Source organism: Suricata suricatta, chromosome 1 (assembly GCF_006229205.1).
Source record: "Suricata suricatta isolate VVHF042 chromosome 1, meerkat_22Aug2017_6uvM2_HiC, whole genome shotgun sequence".
NCBI classification, from domain to species: Eukaryota; Metazoa; Chordata; class Mammalia; order Carnivora; family Herpestidae; genus Suricata; species Suricata suricatta.
In genome coordinates, this window is record NC_043700.1 from 127,497,925 (window position 1) to 127,514,258 (window position 16,334).

The 16,334-nt window shown below is 37.0% G+C and overlaps 1 protein-coding gene and 1 pseudogene across 1 annotated transcript in view; both read right to left on the bottom strand.

The window, feature by feature from the left end:
- Window positions 1–16,334, bottom strand: part of ARHGAP24 (Rho GTPase activating protein 24) — a 484,571-nt gene that overhangs the window by 449,100 nt on the left and 19,137 nt on the right. The window lies entirely within an intron of this gene.
- Window positions 6,794–13,775, bottom strand: LOC115295639 (annotated as a pseudogene).

Sequence of the window (16,334 nt, forward strand, 5' to 3'; positions counted from 1 at the left end):
ACTGAATTCCCCATTTGCCAGCTAATGTAACATAATCACAGATTTCAGAGTGAACAGTCTGTTGGGGGTCACTATTCTGCCTATCATAAATGTGTATTTTTTCCTCTGACATTTTCTAGTTGGTTAATTGCTGATTTTCAGGAACACTTATTTTATGTATATTAATCTTGAATCTGGTGAACATGCCAAATCCATGTCTAAATTGTTCTAATGATATAACTAATGCTTCTCTTGGATTTTCTACTTAGTCAGTTTCATTATTTGTAATTTTTTCTTTTCCTTTTAAGCTCTTGCATGTCTTATTTTTCTTGCCTATTAAATTTGGCTAGGACATCCAGCTAATAATGGGGATAATCACAGGAATTCTTACCTGTTGCTGACTTGAACAGGAATGTTTATACGTTTTTCTAAATAACAATAACATTTTTAGGAGGTTCTTGTTATCTCTTTTCTTTTTCTTTTTTCTTTTTTTTTAAATTTTAATGTTTATGTACCCTTGAGAGACAGAGACAGATAGAGCATGAGTGGGGGAGGGGTAGAAAGAGAGGGAGAAACAGAATCCGAAGCAGGCTCCATGCTCTGAGCTGTCAGCACAGAGCCCACCACAGGGCTCAAACCCATGGACTGTGAGATCATGACCTGAGCTGGAGTCAGATGCTTAACTCACTCAGCCACCCAGCACCCTGATATCTCTTTTCAAAATAGTAGAAAACTTTCTCTATTATTAGCTTGTCAAGAGGCTACATCACAATCAAGAGTTGAATTGTACTGAAAGCTTTTTCTCTATCCATTGAGAAAACCATACAAAATGTTTTCCTAAATTTTATAGATGTCTGAAATTGAACCACTTTTGCATTTTTAGATACTGATATCTTGGCTACCATGTAGTTTTTTATAAACTCCTGAAAATATTTGTCAATAGTACATTAAGGCTTTTGCTTTTATAGTCATACATGAAAATATACTATATTATTTCTTATTCTTTTCCTTATATCCATGTTTAACATCAAAGTTACACTAGCTGCATAAAGTGGTTCAGTTAGATTTCCTATTTTGAGTCTCTGACCCAATTTGCTAAGATAGGTATTTTCTGCTTTTAAAAGTTTTTTAAAATTATGCCTAGAAATATTTAGGCTGGTGATTTGGAGATTGGTGTGGAAGAGGGGCAAGACATTTTACCATTAATTTTATTTCTTTCATGGTTATTGATTTATACATGATTTCTATTTTGGGGGGCCAGGTTAATAACTTATATTTTGTTAAAACATTATCTAAAACTTCAAGTTATTACTACCATATGGTTATGCTACTCTCCTACAAACTTTAAATCCCTTTTGTATCTGTAGTTTTAATGTGTTTTCCTTCCCAATGCTATTCATTTGTGCTAGCTTCCTTTTTTTTTCTTGCTCCCATCTATAGATGGCAATTTCTCCTGCAGCTGTCTACAAATAGTTTTGTGTCATGGACACATCCTCCTGTGGGAAAGGAGATGAGAAGGCATTTGAGAGAGGAGTAAAAGGTCAAAGGACCTGAATGAGGCTGCTTCTCTCAGTAGAGACAGATGATGTGAAGGAACTTAGAAAAGTGGAGAGCATTTCGTGATTTGAATAAATATCTGCAGAACAGTCTATTAGAATGGCCTTCTGTAAATTAGCCTCTATGAATATGGAAAGAATCCTATAATACCTTTGTTACCCATCTAACTCCATAATTTATCTTGCATTTTCAGACTGTCATAAATATTTAATAAAGTGCTAGTGACATGAGAATTTTAGACAATATAAATCAATTTATGTAATAGCTATAAGACTCACTTGTGACTGACACTTTGCATAAGCAAAGCAGTAGATAGAATTATATGTGATGGTTAATGTACTGCTACAAAAGGCAATCCAAAGATCTCATTCTTAAACTCATTATTAAGGAATAAATGGATTACCTATATAACAGAATTGCTGGGGTTATGATTAGTTACTGAATGTGGAAAAGGTGAGCAATGTGACCAGGAATTAACACTAGAAAAGAAAAGATATACACTGTGTGTGCAGTATTAATGCTGAAAGAAGGACTGCATCATCACAGAATAAAAGTTGCAGGAATCGTATGTCAATGGACCATTCCACAAAGACTTTCAGTAAGACCAATGAGGACCTAATTTCCACAGGATTGTAGATCATTTATAAAAGAATAAATTGGAGATAAAAGCAACATAAGCAGGTTAGGACCCCTGTCATAAGAACTCTCAAGTAGAAAAGTGAGGACACTGCAACTGTGATTTAGGTCAAACCTCTCATGCAGACACCAAAATTGTAAACAAACCATAATCAGGCAATCTGAAGAGTGGAGAAGAGAACCCAACCCAAGGAGAAAAAATCATGGAGAATTACAAAGCAGTAGATAAGAAAACATTTCACAATCTCAGACACATTGGGCATTTATTATTTTAATACCCAAATATCACCTATTTTAATTAGTATTTTGTTTTTATAACTTTAGTTATTTATTTGAGAGAGAGAGAGAATCCCAGTCTCTGAGGTCTCAGCATAGAGCCCAACATGGGGCTCAAATTCACAAACCTGAGATCAAAATCTGAACTGAAATCAAGAGTTGGAGCCTTAATTGACTGAGATACTCAGGGACCCCAAATATCACCTATTCTTTCAAAACATTTTCCCCTGGACACATGGCTCTGCTGTTAGGTGACTATGACTGAGTCCTACCTGGTGGGCTAGAATTTACATATTCTATTGAGCTGAGCTAATCAGAGCTTGTTGAGATTGCCCAAGCTTGTGCTAGAAGAGAACTCTTCTTTTTTCCTTGTCAGCCTATATGAATGTGAATGAGGTCCTCTTATAGAAGGTTCCCTTGCTGATGGAGAATATAATCTCCGAGAAAAGAACAATCACACTGAGAGAAAAGGAGATAAATGTAAAGAATCCTAACAGCAGTCAACCCCAAGACCTAGTCAGCCCTAACATTAGCTCCACACCATCCCCTCCTACCATTTGCTTATAGGAACTGATAAATTCCTCTGTGTTAAAACTATTTCAAATTGTTTTTCTTTTTTCAGCAAAGATGCATAACTAAAGACCAGATATACACATGCAATCAAGTAATTAAAGAAAAAAAAATACAAGGTACTTTTAAAAAGAAAAAAAAAGTAATTCTAAACAGAGTATTTAGGTAGCTGGACAGAAGAACTGAAAAATTGAACAAAAGAAAAGGTTTCTTTTAAATGTGGTGTGCTATGATTATTTTATACTGTTTTTATAAGTGGGTTAAAAATTATGGTTAGTTGACCAATAAGGGCATATTAGTAGTCCCAGGGGCCAAAATGAACACTGAGGGAGGACTCCCCACATGGCTGACATGGCAACAACAGGGACAAGGTTTATGCCTGCTCTGGTGGCCCATCATGCTCGATTCCCATTCACTTCCAACAACTTCGTCCTCACTCAAGTTGTCCACTGGAGGCTTGGCAGCCACTTCTGAACTGACAGAATCTAATAAATTTCTTTCCCAGCCCTCTTTTGGAGTTAGATGGCAAATTCCCTGAAAAATCACCAATTGACTAAGATATTCCTATGAATAAATAAAGGTCTAGTAGCTATTATCTGCTGCTTCCTGTAGAGCAGGAGGTGAAAAAGTCAGGAGTGACAGAGAAGTGTCGAAGATCCACAAAGCAGAGACAAGGCTAAATTAATCTAAGAGACAGGAAATGTAAGCCAGGGCCACCCACAAGATGGTTGACATGGTCTACCTAACCTAAGGATACACTCAAATCCTTTTTCAGCATTCCGTCCTTTGGAATGTGAACAATCGACAATGTTATGATTTCTCCCACACTTTTTTAATTGACTTATAATTAAGATAACAGTGTTATATTAGTTTCAGGAATACAATATACAGTAAAACCTTGGATTGTGAGTAACTTGTTCTGCAAATGTTTTGCAAGACAAGCAAACATTTCTAATAAATTTTAACTTAATAAAAGAGCAATGTCTTGGAATACAAGTAGTATGTGACACCAAAACCCACATGATCACAACTGAGACAATGGTTCTTCTCTCTCTCTCTCTCTCTCTCTCTCTCTCTCTCTCTCTCTCTCTCTCTCTCGATGTAGGATTGTGGGTGATCATCTCCATGCTTGGATGCTCAGTGTCAGTACATGGAGTTTGGAAGAAATCAGTGATTTTTCAGAAGCCTGGAAGGCATCCACAACAGGCACTGGTATATTTTTTTGCCCCTTCAAAGCACCTATGGGGGCATCTGGGTGGCTCAGTTGGTTAAGCGTCTGGGTTCAGCTCAGGTTCGAACCCCGCATCGGGCTCTGTGCTGACAGCTAGCTCAGAGCCTGGAGCCTGCTTCAGATTCTGTATCTCCCTCTCTCTCTCTCTGACCCTCCCCTATTTGTGCTGTCTCTGTCTCTCAAAAATAAATAAAAAAACATAAAATGTTTTTTAAATCAAAGCACCTATTGACAGTTATTTGTTTTTCCATATAAGAGTACACTTAGGAATGTTTACTTCATTATAGGTCATTGGATAGGTTCCTTGTTAAAGTTGCATGGAAAGAAAAAGATTCCATTAAGCCAATAGATAGCAGTGTTTCTCTTAGTGACAGTTCTACACAATCACCTTCCTCTCTCTTGTCTCCCTCACACCAGCCACAAAAGTTTTCAAAGATTAAGTGCAGGTTGTTTTGTTTATTTTTCTTTATATTTTGCATTTTCTGTATTATTTTGTGTTATATTACAGTATGTAATCATTTTTACATGAATATTTTGGGGTTGTGGAATGAATCATCTGAGTTTCCATTATTTCTTATGAGAAATTTGCTTTCATACACAAGTGCTTAAGACTATAGACAAGTTTCTGGAATGAATTATGCTTGCTAACCAAGGTTTTACTGTAATGATTCAACTTTTCTATACATGACTCTGTGTTCCTCTGTATCCCCTTTATCTATTTCACCCCTCCCCCCTATCTTCTCTGTGGCAACCATTAGTTTGTTCTCTGTATTTAAGAGTCTGGTTTTCTGTCTGTCTCTCTTTTTCCTTTGTTTGTACATTTGTTTTGTATTTTAAGTTCCACATATGAGTAAAATTACATGGTATTTGTCTTTCTGTAACTGACTTATTTCATTTAGCATTATTATACTAAGTCCATTCATGTTGTCTCAAATGGCAAGATCTCATTCTTTCTTATGAATGAGTAATACTCCATTATGTGTGTGTGTGTGTGTGTGTGTGTGTGTGTGTATAATGGAGTATTATACACACATACACATACACCACATCTTTATGCATTCATTTATGGATGGACACTTGGGTTGCATCCCTATCTTGGTTAGTAGACATAATGTGGTAATAAACACAGTGGTGCATATATCTTTCCAAGTTAGTGTTTTTGTTTTCTTTGCATAAATATCCAGTAGTGGAATTACTGGATGATGGAGTACTGATTTTAATTAGCCTCTAATTCACTTGCACTTCCTGGTGACAACGGGAAATCATTTAACTGCTCTCAGTCCCTTTCTTCTGGATCAAAAAATGGCTATCATCATCATCATATAATATCTAATAGTCTTAGCTTTGTATTTGTTACATATAAATTAAATAGCCTTTTTCTTTTTAAGAAAATTATGACAAGATATAGAGAAAGCTGATCAGGACTCAGCCTCCTTGAACTTCAATTAATTACTCATGACCTACATTGCTAAACTATCCTAGGGTTACCCTACATTTCCAAACAATTCCAAAAGACATGGTAAATTAAATAATTCTTTAGCATCCAGGTGGCAAATCTTTAGTAAAGTATAATAACCTCAACAACTCTATAGTTGAGTATTCTCTGACAGCATTTTCAATATCCACAGTACACAAATTATAATGGCCCCGGGTGACTGAAATTTAACATTTAATGACCAACAATAGTGGGCCAGGTACTAAGCTATGGTATCTCTAACATTACAAGAGCAATAAAAATATCACCCTAAATAATAATAACTAGGAGAATGACTACTAAGTACTTGTACTTACTATATGCCAGGCATTTTGCCAAGTATTATCTCATTTAATCCTTATAGCACAATGATATAAAACTATAATTTACATGTTACAATTGATGCCCAGTGAGGTTAAGTAGTTTGCCAAAGATCACATGATTGATTGGTAGAGAAATGAGACCAGAACCCAGACTACCTATTGTGCAGTAAATTGTGTTCCTACCCCAACAGATTTTTTTCCCATGTAAACCTTTTGTTTTAATTAAAAAAACATATTCATAGCTTCGATTTTAAATCGCATTTACAAATGAGGAACACTTCTAGGCCCAAGCAGGTTAACAGCGAAGCTACTACTGCTGGAAGGAATGCATGCTCCCCCCACCCCCCGCCCTGCCCCTACCCCACACCATGCATTTTAAGCCTAAAAGGAGAGACTTAATATCAGATAACACCACACACCTCACACTATAGGCTGGAGAACTGAAACCAGGGGAAGGGCAGAAAACTTGGTGAAGTTCCTGTAACCACCATATGATACCCTCACCTTCATGCTACAGAAGCAAATGAAAGCTGTGCTACTTTTAGGTAAGCTAGAAGAAGGTTTCCTTATTACATTAAGTGAAGTTTTCATTGTTAACAATTATACCATAGGCATTAGCTACAGAAGGATGTCCACTGATAAATAGACAATATTAGAACAGCAAAGAAGGAGTCACACAGGTATCTTGTTTCTTCAACTATCAGAACCTTCTAGGAGAGCAGAGTATCACCTAACTCTCCTAAAAGCTTAGTCCAAAAACTTCCTATTGGCATTTGCACCCCACCTGCCATCATCTGCAGGACTAGGAGATCCAAATGGCTTTCTAGGGGATTGGGAACTCATATTTTATGATTCCTATTATAGATCTCAACTCCACCAGCTGTTTCCTCAGACAGGTAGTTCTGGTTAATTTGTGGTGGCAATTTTGTACATAGGAATCACTTTTTACATGACAAACTTTACCAGAGGGAAATCCTGTTTCCTTCAACTAACAGTCGTTTGGGGCACCAACAATTGGTACAAACCCTGGAGGATAAGGCTATCCAGCAGCACTTGGTACCTGGTTGTATCTTTTACCACTTTCCTGAGTCTCTGTTTTGCTTCATTTGGTAGGTTTGTAATAAGGTCATCTCTCACTCTGAGGTCTTTGAGCCTTGATTGGTTCATCAAATAAGACATCTGAATTTTCTCCTTCTGCTCAATCTGCTTTTCTTTCATCTCCTAGTATTCCATTATCTTCCATCCTTGGATTTGCACAAGACGACATTTCTCAATGTTGAACTCTTCCTCTGCCTTTGCATCTATTTATTCTTTCTCATTCGATTCTTATTCAATAAAAGCCATCATATGCTTAATCTGCTTTTGCACCTCAACAACAGCTGAGGGACATGATAAAAGCAATGCTAGGCCAGAGGTTCAGTGGCTGGAGAAGATATCAGAAGGGCCCCAAAAGGATATTTTTAAGTCCTAACCCCCCACTGCCTAGGAATGTGACTTTATTTGGAAATAGAGTTATTGCAGATATAATTTGTTAAGAAGGTGAGGTCACACTGGTGTTGGGTGGCCCCTAATCCAGTATGACTGGTGTCCTTATGGGAGGATGGCCATGAATACAAAGACATGCAGCAAGAACACAGGTGACAGTGAAGACAAGCGATACAGCTACAAACCAAGGAAGATTGCCAGCAAACCACCAGAAGCAGGAAGATGCAAAGTAGGATTTCCCTACAGATTTCAAAGGGATCATGGCCCTACTGACATCATGATTTCAGCCATTCAGCTTCCAGAACTATGTGAGAATACATCTCTGTGTTTTGAAACTACCTAATTTGTGGTACTTTGTTACAACAGCTTTAGAAAACTAACAAAATGCCTAACTCCAATGCCTGCAGCATGCCATGTTTTATTACCACATCAGCATGAAATCTTTCTTGGATGGTAAAAGAAATATTCAATTATATGTAAAATAGGTCTCATTTTTCAATTTTAATGAATTCTAATTACACAAAGATCCACATAAGACAGATATCTTTTTTAATCAGAGTTCCTATCTCTGTCTCAGCTGTGGTAAACATAATTTTTGTTGTTATTTTTAAATATTTTTCAAAATGGCCTTTTAAGTCACAGGAATGGTCAACATCTATCCTGAAGCAACTTTTATCTTTAAAAAGGACTCATTGTATTTTGTGGGTGGCTGTTTGACTGCTTTATTTAAATTACCCCACTCTAAGAGCTCATCTGGAAGAAACAGACTAACAGTAGAAAGGACAAAGAAGATAAGCTTACACAATACAGGATCCTACGCAACCAACAGTTTACTGGACCACAGACATAGATTTGCCTTCCAAAGGAAAAAACCGGTAGAGAGAATACAGACTCAGGGGAAAGAGAGGAAAGACACGGTGAGGATATGACAGAGAGAGAGATGAGCATAGGAGGAAAAGCAGGCTGGGGTGAGCAGAGGAAGAAAAATGAGCCTGAAGACAGGAGGGGAAGCAGGTAGATAACCTGGAAGGAGATGGGCAGGAGGGGCTGAGGAGGCGGGGAGAGGGAGATGGAGAAGAGGGAGAGATACAAAGAGAAGAAAAGAGATCAGGTTGAAGGGACAGTAAAGGAGAACAAATATTCTGAATTGTGTGAACATGTGATCTTCTGTCTGTTCATTGTGGTGCATGGTGCATGGCAGACATTTTCTTCAGGGTCCTAGCACCAGCTTCAACAAAATGAAATGTGACATTCCATGGCACTTTTTCATAATAATAGGTATCCAGTCAAAAATCCAAAGGAAGAAAGTACTACTCTTATAAGTTTTTTTTTTAATCTTGGCAAAGTATTTCCCTGAAACAAAAGAGCAGTGTGTATCCCCATCAAGTTGTTGAAGAGTCCTTTTAAGAGCCGCCACATCACAGGCAATACTTGATCACCATCAAAGCTCAAGTTTTCTAGTGCCAAGAGGCAAGTGTGCTGCGGTTTGATCTTTGAAAAGTATTTCTGGATAGTAAAGATCAAGGGCCATAAATATGGAGACACATCTTGTCACCATTCTACTTTTGTGCTATTAGAGTGTGATATTTATTAGGAGCAAGGGGTTCTCAGTAAAAGGCAAAATCACAACCACCCATAGTACAAAAGTAGCATTTTTAATGTGTCATATTTATTTTGTAAATATAATTATAAATGTATTTATCATGTATTATAAATGTAAATATATATACATAATTAAAAATTACATGAAAAGCCTCAGGGTTCAAAGTAAAATGATCCTTTAATAAATTCAAACCAGAAAAAGTATCATGAAAAAGAAAGGAAAACTCACAACATTAAAGTTGCAGATCTAGAAGCAGGTTTTTATTATGCTTTAAGAATAAACAAACATGACACCAGGTTAGAGTAGATGAACCATTCTAAATACCTGGATAAAGAGTTTCTTAAAGAGAAAGTGTTCTTCAGGTACCGCTTCAACTTCGAGTGCTAGATACTGTTTCTATATTTAATATACTGATAAATATGTCCTCTTTCTATAACACATTTCATATGTTTTTAAATGTGTGCATGTGTCTTTTTATAAACTAGACATTCCTTTTATACTTTGGTTTTTTTCATCTAAATAAGCAATATCCAGCTAAAACACACAGATAAAAACTAATCCTAGGAAGTAGAATCTGATAAATGATAAAATCAAGCATATAGCTAGAATTCTCTAAAACTTAAGACAATAGAGCAATCACTCCTCGCAGGGACAGACTTGAGGAAAGGTTTCATGGAGGGACAGGACAGGACCCAGGGCTGACCAGACTCACACAGGAGAGAGGAGGGAATTCCAGGCAGGGAAAGGAGTAGCGAAGGGAGGAATACTGGAATGTGGGAGGAGGACAGTGGAAAGACCAACCTGTGGGGAAGAATACATAGAGAAAGAAGGCTGACTGGGTCAATTGTGACTGGAAAGCCCCAGCAAGAAGTGTGGCCAGTGCACACTCATGGAGAGAGGAAAGATAGGAAGAAAGCAGTGGTTTACTGAACTGGCACCAATATGAAAGATGGATTTAATTGCAACAAAAGCTAAAGGCAGATAAATTAAATGATTGTACAAAACAGCAATAATCCAGGCATCAGAAGGTGAGGGCCTGGGGAAGGGTGAGAATGGAAGGAAGGAGTATAATGGGAAATGAATGCTCAGAGCTTGGAGACAGGATGTTAGAGTGTTATCTATAGGATCTGCATTGTGCTTCTCTTTTGGCTGGTGGTGACAAAACCTTTCTGAGCCTTTTAGCCTTAGGTCAAATGCTTATGAGTCAGGGAGAGAAACATTCTTTTTTTCACCGCAGTTTTATTGAGGTAAAATTGACAAATGCAATTGTAAGATATAAAAAGTGTACATCACAGAGAAATATTTTTTGAAAGCTACAATTTAAGAATGGATGATCACTCCTGCAACCTTCAGAATAAACCATTCAATTCTGTAAATATCTCTCTTAGGGTGGAGTTTCTTTTTTTTAAGTTAGCATTTTTGATGAATTATTTTCTTTAATAATAATCTTGCATTTGCTGCCCCCAAATTATTGTCTTTGGGTGTATCTGAATCAGGATTTCAGGAAAGATATTTTATGTCTTCCCTAACTGCTTTACATAGGAGGAATCACATGAGCAATGTGAAAGTATATTTTAATTGAGATATGTTTTCTATATCTCGATATATTTCTATATACTGAGTGGAAAACTCAATTCTGAGGCCATATATCTGGAAACTTCAAAAATCTGAATCAATTCTAATGACTGAAGAATCTGTTTAAAAATTTTTTTTAATTGTACTGAAAAGGCAAAAGAGATATGAAAATATTCATGGACTCATACACGTGAAATTGATTTGTAAGCAAAGATACCAAGCTTCTCTTCAAAGTTTAACCGGAATTTAGACACTTTTCTAACAAGAAGGCTGCAAGCGTTGTCAGGCAGGTAAAGACAGAAAAAAGGAAGTGGCAAGACAGGGGACCTCCCATTCATTCTTTGACTCATTTGCTAAATAACTAGTTATTGAATATTCATTTCTGTACAATGTGACAACTACAAAGATGAAGAAGAACCTGTCTCTGGGTGAATAATAATGAAGTCCCTGGATTTAATAGTACATTACAGTTTATCAAGTTTTTTCTCTTCATATGTGAAGATCTCCAAAAATCCTCAGAAAAAGTTAGGAAACACTTCTATTTTTTCAGATCAGAAAGTAGAGCCATAAAAGGTCTTCTGTAGCCCCCATCTCAAAATGCTCATACCCATTATTGTTTCCTGAGTTAGTCTCTCTTCTGATGAGAATGCTCTCATTTACTCATTTAGATATTTGATGAAATCCATAAATATAACTGAATACCCACCATGTGCCAGGCACTAAAGGCTTTGGAACAGAGAAGATGGAATGAACAGAATCATTGTCCTCAAGAAGATCATATTCCAGTATGAAGGCAAATAAACAGCTTTGGGGAAGTGATCAATAACCCAAAAGAAAGCCCAGTGTGTCAATTTGCAAATCTCTGGGAGCTCCCTCCCCCAGGGCCATGCAAATCTGACCATCCTAGATCAAGACCCATCTTCACTATATAGCCTTCACTTTACAAAACCCTAGTTCACATTTGTTTGGTTTTCCCCTAAATTTCCAAACAATTAGAATCTACAACTTAGTCCTTCATTATGTATGTCCTTTCATATCTCCAATTTTTTTAAGTTTATTTGTTGTGAGAGAGAGTGAAAATACAAGCAGGGGAGGAGCGCAGAGAGAGAGAGAGAGAGAGAGAGAGAGAGAGAGAGAGAGAGAGAGAAAGAGAGAGAAAGAATTCCAAGCTGGCTCTGCACAGTCAGCATGGAGTCTGATGCAGGGCTTGAACTCATGAACTGCCAAATCATGACCTAAGCAGAAACCAAGAGTCTGACGCTTAACTGACTGAGCCACCCTGGTGCCCCTATATCTCCAAATTTTAAAATATGTTTCTAAGTTTTACATGGGCAAGAATGAAGTCTTATAGGCTCCTTTATTCCTCTCTGAGGCCATGAGCATTCCATATCTTAACTGATGATTCATAAATATTTATTGCTAGATTTATATACATCATGTGATATAATTGAAACAATATATTTTGCCTATCTAATCTTGACTAAGATAAATTTCTTTAAAAGTTGTGGGGAGAGTGAGGGACACAGATCAAGGGAGACTATTGATTACTGAAAACGAACCATGGACTGAAGGGGGAGGGGAAGGGAGAGAAGGGGGTGATGGTCATGGTGGGGGGCACTTGTGGGGAGAAGCACTGGGAGTTATATGGAAACCAATTTGACAATAAACTTAAAAAAATAAAAATTTAAATTAAAAAACAGTTGTGGGGAGGGAATCTGGAATAAGAAGGAGATCTTGGTAAACATGTATTCCATACTCTTTCTAAATGTTCCCAGTTGTTTTAATGCTTTGATGCCTATTAGGTTGGCAGTAACTTCCATTGGGTTAATAACATGTATTTTTAGTAATAGAGTAGTCCAAATTTTTTTAAATTTTTTAAATGTTTATTTATTTTTGAGAGAGAGAGAGAGAGAAAGAGAAACATAGTGTGAGCAGGGGAGAGGCAGAGAGAGAGGGAAACAGAGCTCTGGGCTCTGAACTGTCAGTATAGAACCCAACAGGAGGCTTGAACCTACTAACCTCAAAATCATGACCTGAGCTGAAGTCAGACGCTTAATGCATTGAGCCACTCAGGTGCCCCCCAACTATTTTCTAAGGACATAAAATTATTTATTGTCATCATCTAATATGTTTAATCCCTATTGCAGCCATGACATTAAAATGAATGTCATGAAACACTAGACTTCTCAGTATCCAATACTATGGGCATATGGGGATGTTAAACATCTGAAACAGAGCTGTCTCACAGAACCATAATAAAAGCCATGCATGAAATTTTCTATTATCCATATTAAAAAAGTAAAAAGAAGCAGGTGACATTAATTTTAATAATCCATTTAAACCCAATGTATCCAAAAATTTACCATTTCAACATATAAACAATATTAAAAATATTAGTCAGATATTTTACATTCTTTTTACTAGGTCTTAAAAATCCATTGTGTATTTTATGCTTAGAGCACGTTTCCATTTGGAGGCTAAGTTTTTATCAGAAATACTTGATTACTATTTGGAATTAAGTTTAAAACTTACAGTTTAAAAAGCAGATTTCCAGAAACCCAGTTATTCTGAAAAATACTGAAACTGCAGTAATTGAAAAAATATGTCTTTAAACTCAAATATAAGTTAATTAAGTTAAATAAAATTAGAAACAAATGAAAAACTCAGTTTCTCAGGTGTACTGGCACCAAGGCAACTACTGGATACCTCTGGCTGCCATGCTGCATGGCACAGAGCTGAATCAATCACTAGCCACACTTCTCCTTCAGCAATAAATGTAAGGCATATGTTTCTTTGTCTTATTTTGGTCTGCACGTTGTTGTAAGTGGTGATATTGGGAGATGGCATAGTAGCTGGTGCAAGGAAAGGACTAATGCTTGGTCCAGTCAGGGGTGTAAGCTAAAGTAGGAGTTCTCTTGAAATGGACCCCTTGAGAATGTGCCTTCACTTTTCATGGTTTCACATATTTGAACTTGAGTCATCACCACACACAGGAGGAAAAGAAGGAATGGAAGAGTGATGATGACTTTCTAATCTTCCAGGTGGTTGCCTTCCACATAAAGCCATGTGACTTCTTAGAGGTACCTTTCATTTGCTTAGAATGTAGATAAGTGCTTTTAGTTATACATATCTGTAATTTTTTTTCATGAAAGGACCATAGTAGAGGGTAGATATTTTAGTAAATATTTTAAAACTTTTGTGTACACAAGACTTGCTTGAGGAATTTGTCAGGATGTAGATTCCAGGGCCCTCTTTCCAAAGATTATAATTTTTCTCTGGGCTTCAGAGGAGAAAGACTCTTTGCTCTCCACTCTGTTATGGCCTGGCCTATGCATTTCCCCTCTTAGCGAAGTAGAGGCTCACTCTCTAAGAGCTCACTCTCTAAAGTCAGTTCAGCATGAGGCTCAGCCCAGAGCTATGTGCTAAAATGTTCTTCCTTTTTACATTAGTAACACTGAAAAATTCAGAATACTAAAGTAAGCAGGTCATACAAAAAAATATTTTCTGTCTAGTGTTGGGTTAAAGGAGTAAGCTTTTGTCTACAAAACTTTAGTGAGACCTGGTCCAGACCTCTACAAGCAGCATGGAAATCTCGTCTGGAAAGCCATGCCAGGTATTCAATCAGGATGGCCATTATTTTACTGTGTCCTTAGTTCCCCTGCAGTAGGTGTCTGGATGAGAATCAAAATGTTAGTCACCTTTGACACATTAACACTGATGCTTTGCTAACAAGTATTTGTTTCCTCAAAAAAATCTCCTTGTTCCTGTCACCAAAGAAAAAAAATAAACTATTAGCTTGCCTCATGGCTTATGCATTTATTTTACTTGGATAAAAGGACTGCACACTTTTCATTAACCAACTTAAGAGAAAAAAGGAACTCAACCATAACTACTTCTTGTTTATATTAGAAATTACAAAGATGGAAAGGGGGCTGGAATGCTGGGGGAGACCCAAGTGCATGGCAAAGCCACAATGTGTCCAGAGACGGCTACAACAGTATAACTACAAAATTAGGGACACGGTGTTGCATTTCTTAATTAAGCATAAAGGAACTGCTTTCGCAAATACACTTTTCAATGTTGACAATTAATGGCAGTCAGCAACAGAGTAACAATACATTTTGCATTTATATAGTTATTACAAAGTGACTTCTTCCCTCCAATTAATCCTTATAAAATCTCCGAGAAGTAAATGTTCTTTTCCAGAATTTAATACACACAGAAGTTATTTTCCCAAAGTTGCTCATATGACTGACAGAGTTGAGGCATGAAACTATTTTTAGGCTTCACAAAAGCACATGATTTAATACCCCGATTGGGCTATTCAGAAATGGATGGGACAGAGTGAGATGTGGTCACTAACATCCATGACTAATAAGCTCAGCTGGTTTGGGTCTTTCCCATCTCCTTCTCTTTAACCTCCTTCCATTAATTAATCACCCAGTTTAGTCATTTTAAGCCTTTCATAACTCTTCACTCCTTTCCTCCTTCATCATCAACACTGTCCAAATTCATCCTAGACTCCTGGACATTTACCAAATGTCTCCTAATATTCTCATCATAGCATTATTTCTTTGCACATGGATTTCTCTCTGCCTGAGATGACTTTCTTCCTTCTTTGTCCACTAATAAACTTTAGGAAATGACTTAATTCCTTCTTTGTATATCCATAAATCTCATATTCATCCCTCTCTATTTTGTAGGCAGTACTTTGCCCAGAAAGGATACATGTTCACCACAGACACTGGATAATATCAATTTCCCTAAAGGTTTTCAACTTGTGACCAAAATATGGGTGCTGATGTCTGTAGCCAGGGATCTACAAAACTCACATGAAAATGTAATGAACCATGGAAAACCTATGGCTGTGCTTTTTTATTACTACAACTGAATATACCCTGGAGCTTAAGTATGCTTGTCTTCACATTGTTGCATGGCCATCTTTTTTTATATGTTGTTGAACTTGAAACCTGTCCAACATGACATGACATACACTTATGGTCAAAAGGTGATCAATAAATCATGCAAGAGATTATAATCTCCTCAAAAGCCAGAGGGGAAAAAAGACTTCTTCAAGGAAGAAGTTCTTTACTTTAGGTTATGAAAAGTAAACAAATAAACATTCCCACCATTCCAAGGATTCCCATGCACCAACCAATAGCGGTTGTGATGGACCTATTTCTGCTGCTTCATGGCCCTGTCACATGGTGATACTCACAAGCTGTTCCTGTTTTACAACTGCTAAGCCACAAAGCCACAGGCAACCAAAAGCTCTCCTAGATTCCTGCAAAGGATGACAATACGGTATCAATGACTCTCTTATTTACCCTCAGTCAATAAACACCTGTAGTCTCTTCTTTTCATGGTTCTCAGTAACTTTCAGCATGCACCGTCCATCAGCCAATAAGCTACAAAAATGTTGGCATTTGTATAAAAGAAAACAGAACTTTGTAACCACCATGTGTGACTAATAGTGGAAAATGCATTAACTGGAAAAAAAAAAGTTCACTATGCTGCTTAAAATAAAAGATCAAAATCTTACAAGAGTAACAGTAGTCTAACTACTTCATACATTCCCCAGGGTTTGGAAGCTACCAAATCAAAATGAGATGCAAACATGTGTAA